This window comes from Arachis stenosperma, chromosome 5 (genome assembly GCF_014773155.1).
Source record: "Arachis stenosperma cultivar V10309 chromosome 5, arast.V10309.gnm1.PFL2, whole genome shotgun sequence".
Taxonomy (NCBI): Eukaryota; Viridiplantae; Streptophyta; class Magnoliopsida; order Fabales; family Fabaceae; genus Arachis; species Arachis stenosperma.
Window position 1 is genome coordinate 95,962,738 of NC_080381.1, and position 13,113 is coordinate 95,975,850.

Consider the following 13,113-nt stretch of genomic DNA (forward strand, 5'->3'; position numbering starts at 1 on the left):
CCCACTTTATAGACTCTAATATGTGCTTTCTGGGCCAAAAACTGGGTCAGAAACAGCTTAGAAATTGCCCCCAGCATTTTCTGGTATGTACAGGTCGCGGGAAAGTGACACGGAAGCGTCATCTACGCATTTGCGTGGATTGAAATTCGCAGATGCGAAGCGTGCGCGTCATCCACGCATCTGTATCGCCTAACTTCGGGGCAGCTATGATAAATTATATATTGTTGCGAAGCCCCGGATGTTAGCTTTCCAACGCAACTAGAATCGCATCATTTGGACATTTGTAGCTCAAGTTATGACCGTTTGAGTGCGAAGAGGTCAGGCTGGACAGCTTAGCAATTTCTTCAACTTCTTGTATTCCTTCCACTTTTGCATGCTTTCTTTCCATCCTCTAAGCCATTCTTGCCCTGTAATCCCTGAAATCACTTAACACACATATCAAGGCATCGAATGATAATAAGAGAGGATTAAACATAGCAAAATTAAGACCAAAGAAGCATGTTTTCAATCATAGCACAAAATCAGGAAGGAGAATGTAAACCCATGCATTTAGTATGAATAAGTGTATGAAAGATTGATAAAATCCACTCAATTAAGCATAAGATAAATCATAAAATAGTGGTTTATCACTCTTCTTCTCAAAATTTCAAGTTTAGGGCTTTTGATTAAGTGAGAATTTGTGATTTTTGGGTGTTTAAGTTCACTCTAATCCTTGCTTAGCATTGGATTTTGGCTTCCAAAGCTATTGGGAAATGTAAGAGCTCTTGAGCCTTTGTGAGATTATGTTTATGTTGAGCCCTAGGTTGATTTGTGATGGTTTATGCATATATAGTTTGATTATTGTGAGTTTGGAGCTTGTTGGTGCTTGTTAGAGTTACATTGGTGGTTGGATTGTGGATATTGATGAGTTGTGAATATTGATGTATGATGATTCACTATGAATTGATGATGATATGGTGATGATGATTGATTGTGTGAATTTGAAACGTGAATTGTGATAATATGTGTAATGTTGGGATTGATGAAATGGTAATAAGGTTGGAAAATGTAAAGGATGAGTATTGATTAGAATGTGATATATGTGATATATTGATGTTGAGATAGAAGATGATGAAATGTGAAGGAAAATATGGTAAGTTTGGTGTAATATGACACAAAAAAGGTATATTTTGATGAGAAATGGAGTTTGGAATGGTTTGGTTAGGTTTTGGGTTATGTTTTATAAGAAATTATGGAAATTGTGATTTTGGGGTAAAAATTAGTTTTTGGTGAACTTTGTCTGATCATAACTTTTACCTTGATTTTTAAAATTTGTTGAAATTGGTTTAGAATTAATTTTTATTAAAAACCCTTTAATTTGATATAAAGTTTGTAAAATTTGGAATTTTGTAGAGGAAGTTATGCTCATTCAAAGTTGGTGTTGAAAATCTAAAAATCTGCAAGGTTGCAGAATTTTATGGTTTCTGGTATGTGCGCATGCGCAGCCTTGTGCGTACGCACAACCCTGCAAAAATTTTGATCTGTGCGCATGCACAGACCTGTGCGTACGCACACTCAGGGGAAGGCGGGTACACGAAATCGTGAGTTCACACTTTTCTCACAACTCCGCGCAGCTGACCAGCAAGTGCACTGGTTCGTCCAAGTAATACCTTACGTGAGTAAGGGTTGATCCCACGGAGATTGTCGGCTTGAAGCAAGCTATAGTTATCTTGTAAATCTCAGTCAGGAGGATTCAAATGGTTATAAGGTTTTGATGATTAAAAGAGAAATAAAACATAAAATAGGATAGAGATACTTATGCAATTCATTGGTGGGAATTTCAGATAAGCGTATGGAGATGCTTTGTTCCCTCTGAGCCTCTGCTTTCCTGTTGTCCTTATCCAATCTTGCGTACTCCATTCCATGGCAAGCTGTATGTTGGTGGATCACCGTTGTCAATGGCTACCATCCGTCCTGTCAGTGAAAATATGTCCGCTACGGTTTCCCGCATGGCTAATCAGCTGTCGGTTCTCGATTGTGTCGAAATAGAATACATTTATTCTTTTGCACACTGTCACTGCGCCCAACAATCATGAGTTTGAAGCTCGTCACAGTCATCCCATCCCAAATCCTACTCGGAATACCACAGACAAGGTTTAGACTTTCCGAATCTCAAGAATGCTGCCAAATGATTCTAGCTTATACCACGAAGGTTCTAATGTCACGGATTCGAATGCTCTGTTGTCAGGAGAGGTGATTCAGATCCGTGGGTCAGAGACCAAAGAGAGTATACTCCAGCTGTCGTCTAACGACTACGTTGAACATCATGTAGACCACTTTGTGGTTGTCAAGCACGCGGATCTTGGCTAAGTGAGTAACGAAGATTGGGTGATTGTCACGGGTCACTGATAAACCCCATTTGTAGGGTTTATACTGTATTGATTTTTGGGGATTTTATCACCTTTTACCCACATTTATTCAATGAAATAGCATGGTTTTGGATATTCTCCCTTAATTGTGCTTAAGAGTGAAAACATGCTCTTTAGGACTCAAAATAGCTAAATTTAATTCACCTTGATTCTAGTAGATGCCTTGATATGTTTGCTAAGTGATTTCAGATTTAGGAGGCAAAGATTGGATCAAGGAAATGAAGAAAAAGCATGTAGAAATGGAGAACTCATGAAGAAATGAAGGAATCACAAAAGCTGTCAAGCCGACCTCTTTGCACTTAATTGACCATAACATGAGCTACAGAGATCCAATTGATGCAGTTTTAGTTGGGTTGGAAAGCTAACGTCCGGGGCTTCGAAACGATATAAGATTTGCCATAGTTGCATCGCGCATAGGGGCACGCACGCGCACGGTACGTGGACGTACCAATGGTGGAACATGACCCACTTAATGCAACTCGTGGCCAATGATTTTAGAAGCCTTGTGGGCCCAATCCAACTCATTTCTGATGCTATTTAAGCCAAGGATTGAAGAGGAATCAACATACTTTTGATCATTAGCCATAGTTTAGTTTTAGAAGTAGTTTTAGAGAGAGAAGCTCCCACTTCTCTCTAGAATTTGAATTAGGATTAGGATTAGTTAGTTTTAGAAAGAGAAGCTCTCACTTCTCTCTAGGATTAGGAATTAGGGTTAGATTAGGATCTCATAGTTCTAGGTTTAATTCAAGTCTCCTTCTACTTCTACCTCCAATTGGTGATTGCTACACTTTGGTTCTTCTTTCTCTCCCTATTCTCTTGTTGTGATTTCTCTTATTTTGTTTCTAGGTTTTGTAATTGAGATACTCTTGTTCTTTTATTTTCTTTCAATAATACAATTTGAGGTAAATCATGATAATTGTGAGTTCCTTGAGTGTTGTTGTTAGTTCTTTGTATTCAATTGTTGTTAGAATTTATTCTTGTTGTGATTTACTATACTTTTCTTTTGTGCCTTCCAAGTGTTTGATTAAATGCTTGGAAGGATGCTAGAGTAGAATTTTATGTTCTTGGCTTGAGAAGGTAACTTAGGATTACTTGAATTACTAGTGTCCAATTGATTGATAGTTGATAGCCATTGACTCTAGCCTTTATTAAGCCAATTAGTGGAAAGCTAGGATTTATGGACTTGGATTAATATTACTCACTTGACTTTCCTTAGCTATTTGATTAAAGGATGACTAAGTGGGATCAATCCTTGCAACTATCATACTTGTGGCTAGTGATAATGATGAAGACCCTTGACAACCAAACCTTGCCAAGACCATTTTGTTAATAAAATTTCATTACCATTTGCTATTCATTTTTCTCATCTAAAACCCCAAAATAAATAAATCCATAACCAATAACAAGAACACTACCCTGCAAGTCCTTTGAGAGACGACCCGAGGTTTAAATACTTCGGTTATTAATTTTAGGGGTTTGCACTTAGTGACAACCAAATTTTTGTATGAAAGGATTTGTATTGGTTTAGAAACTATACTTGCAACGAGATTTCATTTGTGAAATTCTAAACCGTCAAAAATCCAATCATCAAAATGGCGCCGTTGCCGGGGATTTGCAATGGTGTTATGTTATTGGTTATTGTACATATGTGATTATTGTGAATTGGTTTATCTTTTGTTTGTTTCTTAATTTTTGTTAGTTTTATTTTGTTCTCTCACTATGAATTCTCACTTTGGCTTTGAGTTTGGTTCTAATTGTGTTGTAGGAAATGTGGACTTTAATGGCAACATGTACCATGGATGGAACCAACAAAGATGGGAGGAGACTTAAGGAATTGATCACTCCTATTGGCAACAACCTCCGGATACTTATAGGTATAATTTCCATCCTAATGCATGCCAATTTAACGGCTATGATGACTCTTTTTGTGACACTCAACAACCACCATCATATGCCTATGAATCTCATCCTCAACATGAACCTCAACCATTCTCACAAGCCTTTCATTACTAAACATCGCCCTATGATCCATATCCATCATATGACCAAACCCCCATACCATACTCTTATGACCATTATGAGCAAGAACCCTTAGAACCACAACAACCCTATCAAGATTACTCCGAAGAACCACCTCAATACACACAATCTCCACAACCTTACCAAGAAGAACCACCTTCCTATTATGAACCCTCTCTCCAAAATGATGAACCTTTCTACCCACCCCAAGCCCCAATAGACGATTCTCTCACTTTGTTACTTCAAGGACAAGAGGCCATGAAGCTGGATACACTTGAGTTTGTGACCAACTTGACTAAGGTAGTGCACGCTGTAGCCTACCAATATTTGAACACTCAAGGTACTTCCGTAGCCACATGCGAAAAACCTAAAGAAGAGCAAAGTATGAAGGAGAAATTGGACAATCCGGTAGAGAAGGGAGAACCAAGTTTTGTGTTGGAACAATTGGAGGAGCCTATGATCATTGAAGAAAAGGAAGAGGTGGTTGAAGATTTAGGAGATGTTGAAAGTCCAAGGGAATGTAGCATCATGGAGCACTCTTCCAAGAAGCTTGATATTGATGTTGAGGAGGGTGCGCAACTTCCAAGGCATATCATCGTTGGAAACTTGGAAGAGGCTTATCAAGAGATGGATTCAATCATGGATGAATTTCTCTCTACAATGGAATCCTCTCCCATTGGACATGAAGTTGAAATTATAAGAGAATGTGCACAACCTCCCGTACCCTTGGTGAGCAACGAAAAAGAGAGTGAATTGGAGGAGAGCTACCAAGAGGGAAAAGTTGGCATGGTGTATATCGAAATTGAAGAATATGAAGAGGTTGATCAAGAGATGGATTCATTCATCAATGAATTCCTATCCAAAATTGACTCACCTCCCATTGGGCAACATGAAGTTCTTGAAGACAACACCAAGCCAAGTGAAAAAGGGGAAAAGGTTGAAATTGAAGAAGCTTGTGAAGAGGTGGAAACAACTAAAGAAGAGCCTAAAGAAGTAGACCTTGCATTGTCTAAGTGTGGGAAGGTCTCCCTCCCCAAGTCACCATCCAACACAACATTCAAGTGGGTAAAACTCTTACCCCTAAGCTTTACTGTCTCACTTGAATATTGTTTAATTGAAAATGATGGTCAACTTAGAGCTCTTTGTGGAGTTAAGAGTAGGAAATAATTGTATAGTGATTGGAAACGTCATTTTAAGCTCATGACGGTTGCAAGCTCAAAATTCAAGAGCAATGGTTGGTGTGGAATAAAATGGCATGGGTCTAGGAAGTTGTTTGGAAGCTTCTTTGAGAATTCCAAGGCCATACCACCCGGATGGAATAATGACGATCAATTTAAGGACAGGTGTCAAAATAAAGTGTGGGGTCCCGGATCGCACAATGAAAATCAAATTTGGGAGCTCATGGTTTGTGGAGAACTCCATCAAAGCTTGAAGATATTGAAATTGAAGAATGGAGCTTATTGGAGATTCAAGCATTGGTGGAAGTTCCAAAATGAGTACAAGCACAAGCCACCTTGATAAAAGCTCCCCATAAGTCCAACTTAAGGACTTAAACTAAAAGTGCTAGGTGGGAGACACCCCACCATGGTAAACTCTTTCCATTCTATTTTAGTTTTGTTTAATAAGTGATTTGAGTTGCTATTGTAGGTAGATTTTCATTTCATATTGATTTGTTTGTATAGATTGGTTGTTAGTATATTGACATGTATATTGTGTTCATTAATAGTTGAATAAATCCTAAAATCAAATTGCATTTTTGTGAATTGTATGATATTTGATTGAATAAAGAAGAGTTGTAGGCAATATAGGGAGCTCTTGGGCATTTTTTTCTGCTTTTTGGGCAAAAAAAAAGGGCACCGGCGCGCTAGCACGCTGTGCGCGCGCGCGCAGATTGCACTTCCGCAACTTCTAGTACAAAAACCAGAGAGTTGTGTGCGCTTTGTGCTAGCATTGTGCTGGGAGCACAATCTCATCCACGTGTAAGCGCGCTGTGCGCGAGCGCGCGGATTTGCACCCTTCTTTTCTCCTTCCTCCTTTCTCCTCCTTTCCTCTTTTCTTCTTCTTTCTTTCTATTTTTTTTCTCTTCTTCCTCTCTTGGAAAAAATTTTTTTTTCTTCTCCTTTAATATAAATAAAAAAAATTTTAATAATACTAAAAAAAATAATAATAATGTAACAATAAATAAATAAATAGATAAATAAAATACTAAAAAAAAACAAATTTTTTTTTCTTTTTTTCTCTTCCTCCATTTTTATTTTATTGCATTTGCTTACTTTTATTCTTTGCATTTTAATTTTGTTTCTATAATTTGTTCTCATTTTATTTTCTAAGTTTCTCATTTTAATAATGGTGTTGAATTCTCTCACTCAATTGTTGAGAATTTCTTGCATTGTTTTGGTGCTTCATGACTTGTTACATTAATTGTAATATTTGTCAACACATAAAATTAGTGCATTAGTCCTTCCTAATTCATTATCCTTTGTTTTTTTTGTACTTCTTCATCATTGAGTTAGGATGGGACCAAATGCTCTCATACTTACCACTAATCTTGTTTGTGTCTATTCTTGTTTGATCTTGATGCTCAAGATACTCTTCATGCTTTAACTTTACTCTTGCATCGAGCTTAATGATATGCCTTAGCTTACATTGTTTTCTCACTCACATGCTTAGCTAATATGTAGTGTGAGAACCCTACTTTTATTTGGCATTAGCCCCCGCCTATGTTCTGTTTATTTTGTTATCTTTGTTATAGGCTTAATTTTCTTTCTTTCTTTCCTTTTGGGTTGGCCACCAATAAGGAAGGAAAGGAAAGTTTCAAAATGGGCAACAAGCAAGTCATTCTCACAACCGTTTGAAGAAGCTCATCAATTGTAGCAACCCGTCCACCTTGCTCTCCTTTGCGTGTACCGAGGACGGTGCAATCTTCAAGTGTGGGGAGGTCGTTCGACCGATCTCCATGGGTAATAATTTTCTTCTTTTCAACACCAATGTTAGTTAGTTGTTGCATTTGCATGATAGGTTGCATGTTTGTTAGAATTTATACATATTTTACCACTTCTCTCCTATTAGGACTACTTGGTTAGGGTGATGATTTCTTTTCCAAGAAACTGTTTTAGGGCACCCTACCAATTTGAAAAAAAACACTTTTGATGCTAAGCTTGCTTGAAAGAATGTATTTTGGAACATGGTTTTTGAGCTAAGAACACACAAGCATGTGAGTTTTGAGCCTAATTGCGTGGTTACATCTTATAACCACTTATCATCCTTCTTGTGTGCATTATTCTCTTTCTATGAATGTAATCTTTGATTTGTTTGATTCTTTATGTCCATTATTTTGTGTATTCATGCATTTATATGAGTGAGGCCATCATTTCATTAGCTCATTTACCCAAATAGCCTACCTTTTACTCTCCATTGTAACCAATTTTGAGCCTACGCTCAACCCACTTATTCTCAATTTTAGCACATTACAAGCCTTAAAGTGAAAAACAATAAATGTCCTTTATTTGGATCTTTGATTAGCTTAGGCTAGTGTGTGTGAGCATCATTCAAGTGTGGGAAACTTGGGAGGGACATTGGTTGAGGTAAAAGGATGTGTTTTGTTTTGTACTCTTATATTTGGGAATCGGGTACATACTCATGTGTTAATTAAATATAAGACCTTATGCATTGATATTCTAGAAAGAAAAAAATGAGAAAAACAAAAGAAAAAAAATAATAATATATATGAAAATAGAAAAGAAAGAAAAAAAGAAGAAAAAAAGAAAGCAATAAAAGGTGACAAAATTCCCCAAAGTAAAGTTCAAATAAAATCAATGCATATGTGTGATAATCAAAAGAGAATGCATGAGTATGCGAAAAAGTGAGGAATGGGGAGTTAGATTAGTACTTAATTGTATAGGTTATTATATAGGCTAGGTGAGAAAGTTTAAGCTAATCAAAAGATTCAAATCCTAGTCCACTGGCCATATATGACCCTACCTTGACCCTAGCCCCATTACAACCTAAAGAAAAGACCTTATGATAATTGTATGCATGCATGAAATAATTGTTGATTGTTAGATGAAAAACAAATTTTGGAAAGCATGATTAGGGGAGGATTGAGAGAATCAACCCTATACACTTGAACGACTAGAGTGCAAACACTTCCGGTGAGGGTTCGACGCTCAATTCTGTGATTCCCGGCTTTCATAAGCTTTCTTCTTGCAAGTCTATTTGAACTTCAATTTTAATATTTGAATTGGTAGGATTCATGAATCGTTATATGATCTTGACCCTACTTGTGCATGTATGACTTGGAGGATTGATTTATTTTTAACCAAGTAGGTAAAACGATTTTGCATTTAGTTGCATCCATTTAGATAATTGCATATAGTTTAGGTTGCATATAGTTTATTTACATGGAATAAATGTTGATACCCTTTGTTTCTCTCTTGGCTTAAGCATGAGGACATGCTTGGTTTAAGTGTGGGGAGGTTGATAAACCCCATTTGTAGGGTTTATCCTGTATTGATTTTTGGGGATTTTATCACCTTTTACACACATTTATTCAATGAAATAGCATGGTTTTGGATATTCTCCCTTAATTGTGCTTAAGAGTTAAAACATGCTTTTTAGGACTCAAAATAGCTAAATTTAATTCACCTTGATTCTAGTAGATGCCTTGATATGTTTGCTAAGTAATTTCAGATTTAGGAGGCAAAGATTGGATCAAAGGAATGAAGGAAAAGCATGTAGAAATGGAGAACTCATGAAGAAATGAAGGAATCGCAAAAGTTGTCAAGCCGACCTCTTCGCACTTAATTAACCATAACTTGAGCTAAGAGATCCAATTGATGCGGTTCCAATTGGGTTGGAAAGCTAACATCCTGGGCTTCGAAACGATATAAGATTTGCCATAGTTGCATCGCGCATAAGGGGCACGCACGTGCACGGTACGCGGACGCGCCGATGGTGGCACATGACCCACTTAATGCAACTCGTGGCCAGCGATTTTAAAAGCCTTGTGGGCCCAATCCAACTCATTTCTGATGCTATTTAAGCCAAGGATTGAAGAGGAATCAATATACTTTTGATCATTAGCCATAGTTTAGTTTTAGAAGTAGTTTTAGAGAGAGAAGCTCCCACTTCTCTCTTGAATTAGAATTAAGATTAGGATTAGTTAGTTTTAGAGAGAGAAGCTCTCACTTCTCTCTAGGATTAGGAATTAGGGTTAGATTAGGATCCCATAGTTCTAGGTTTAATTCAAGTCTCCTTCTACTTCTACCTCCAATTGGTGATTGCTACACTTTGGTTCTTCTTTCTCTCCATATTCTCTTGTTGTGATTTCTCTTATTTTGTTTCTAGGTTTTGTAATTGAGATACTCTTGTTCTTTTATTTTCTTTCAATAATGTAATTTGAGGTAATTCATGATAATTGTGAGTTCCTTGAGTGTTGTTGTTAGTTCTTTGTATTCAATTGTTCTTAGAATTCATTCTTATTGTGATTTACTATACTTTTCTTTTGTGCCTTCCAAGTGTTTGATTAAATGCTTGAAAGGATGTTAGAGTAAAATTTTATGTTCTTGGCTTGAGAAGGTAACTTAGGATTTCTTGAATTACTAGTGTCCAATTGATTGATAGTTGATAGCCATTGACTTTAGCCTTCATTAAGCCAATTAGTGGAAAGCTAGGATTTATGGACTTGGATTAATATTACTCATTTGACTTTCCTTTGCTATTTGATTAAAGGATGACTAAGTAGGATCAATCCTTGCAACTACCATACTTGTGGCTAGTGATAATGATGAAGACCCTTGACAACCAAACCTTGCCAAGACCATTTTGTTAATAAAATTTCATTACCATTTGCTATTCATTTTTCTCATCTAAAACCCCAAAATAAGTAAATCCATAACCAATAACAAGAACACTACCCTGCATGTCCTTTGGGAGATGACCCGATGTTTAAATACTTTGGTTATTAATTTTAGGGGTTTGCACTTAGTGACAACCAAATTTTTGTATGAAAGGATTTGTATTGGTTTAAAACTATACTTGCAACGAGATTTCATTTGTGAAATTCTAAACCGTCAAAAATCCAATCATCAGTCACCCCTTCATTCTGACTTAAATGAATTAAGTACGAGAGTATATCTTGGAGGAGAAGTAGGCGTGAATTGAATAGATAGACAATAATACTTGCATTAATTCATGAGGAACAGTAGAGCTCTACACCTTAATCTATGAGGTGTAGAAACTCCACCGTTGAAAATACATAAGTGATGAAGGTCCAGGCATGGCCGAATGGCCAGCCCCCAAAACGTGATCAAGAGATCAAAAATGATCTAAAGATAGTCTCAAAAATGATCTCAAGATATGAATACAATAGTAAAAGGTGCTATTTATACTAAACTAGTAAACTAGGTTTACAGAAAATGAGTAACTAGGTATAGATAGTACAGAAATCCACTTTCAGGGCCTACTTAGTGTGTGTTTGGGTTGAGCATTGAAGCTTTCACGTGCATAGGCTCTTCTTGGAGTCTAAACGCCAGTTTTGGTGCCAGTTTGGGTGTTTAACTTCAGCTTTGGTGCCAAAATGCCAGAAAAGGGTCTCTGACCAGCATTTTGACGCCAGTTTGGGCCATCAAATCTCAGGCAAAGTATGGACTATTATCTATTGCTGAAAAGCCCAAGATGTCTACTTTCCAACGCATTTGAGAGCATGCCAATTGGGCGTCTACAGCTCTAGAAAATCCACTTCGAGTGCAGGGAGGTCAGAATCCAACAGCATCTTTAGTCCTTTCTCAGCCGCTGAATCAGATTTTTGCTCAGGTCCCTCAATTTCAGCCAGAAAATACCTGAAATCATAGAAAAACACACAAACTCATATTAAAGTCCAGAAATGTGATTTTTGCATAAAAACTAATAAAAATATACTAAAAAGTAACTAAAACATACTAGAAACTACCTAAAAATAATGCCAAAAAGCGTATAAATTATCCGCTCATCAAAGGCTCCCTGGTCGTAGCGCTAGTACAGCTTGTGCATGCACATACCAATGAGAAATTGCAACCTGTGTATATGCACAGCCCTGCGCGCACGCACACGTTGGGAAGGCCAGTCTGTTGGGGGCGCTGGCATAGGTTGTGCGAGTGAACAGACCTTGTGAATTTTGGCACCTGTGCATACGCACACTCCTATGCGTACGTACACGTTTTAAAGCTCTTCAGAGCATGGCCGCGTACCCCCCTGTGCGTACGCATGATGATTGGATTTTTGACGGCTTAGAAATTCACTAATGAAATCTCGTTGTAAAGTATAGTTTCTAAACCAAGCAATAATCCTTTCATACAAAAGATTGTTTGTCACAAGTAACAAACCCCTAAATTTATAAACCGAAGTATTGAACCTCGGGTCGTTCTCCCTAGGAATTACAATAAAGTGTCTTGTTATTGGTTGTGAGTTATATTTGGGGTTTTTGAGATTTTAGACAAGAAATATAAATGGCAAAGAAAATAAACTAACAACTAACAAAGCTCTTGGCAAGATATGAGAACTAGAAGTCCTATCCTAGTTATCCTCCTCAATTATGATAACAAGTTGTCCATTACTCCCACTTAGTTAACCTCTAACCATGGAGGAAAGTCAAGTGGATGAATCAATTTGATTCCTCAAGTCCTAATCAACTCCTAAAGGAAAGACTAGCTTTAGAGGCATTCAAATCAATTAGCAACTTCTAATTATCAATTAACAAAGGAATTAGATAACTTAAGAGTCACTAATTACTCTACCTAGGCCAAAAGGAACAAAACCTACACTAAAATCCAACCAAGCATTTCATCAAACACTTCGAAGGCACAAAAGAAAAGCATAGTAAATTGACAACAAGAATGAAATCTAACAACAATTATTTAAAGGAATTAACAACAACAATTAAAAGAAACACAATTATTATGAATTACCTCTTATTGAATGGAAAGAAAATGGAAGGAATAATAGTAGATCTACAACAAAACAATAGAACAACATAAAGGAATTATAACAAAAGAATAGAAGAAGAATGAATCTAACAACAAGGAATTGAGAAATTGAAGTAGAAGAATGAATGAATTAAAACCTAGATCTAAGAACTAAACCTAATCCTAATCCTAATTCTAGAGAGAAGTGAGAGCTTCTCTCTCTAGAAACTAACTCTAACTACTAAACCAAGCTAAACTAAACTAATGGTAACTACATCTAGAGCATGAAAGTATATTGATTCCTCTTCATTCCTTGGCTTAAATAGCATCAAAAATGAGTTGGATTGGGCCCACAAGGCTTTAGAATTTGCTGGCCACGTATTGCTTTAAGTGGACCATATGGCAGCAACGACGCGTGCGCATACAGTGCACGTGCGCGTCATGGTACCTGTAGCAACCATAGCAAATCTTATATCATTTCGAAGCCCCGGATGTTAGCCTTCCAACCCAACTGGAACCGCATCATTTGAATCTATGTAACTCAAGTTATGACCGATTAAGTGCAAAGAGGTCAGCTTGACAGTTTTTGCGATTCCTTCATTTCTTCATGAGTTCTCCATTTTTACATGCTTTTCCTTTATTCCCTTTATCCAATATTTGCCTCCTAAATCTGAAATCACTTAACAAACATATCAAGACATCTAATGGAATCAAGGGGAATTGGATTTAGCTATTTAATGTCCTAA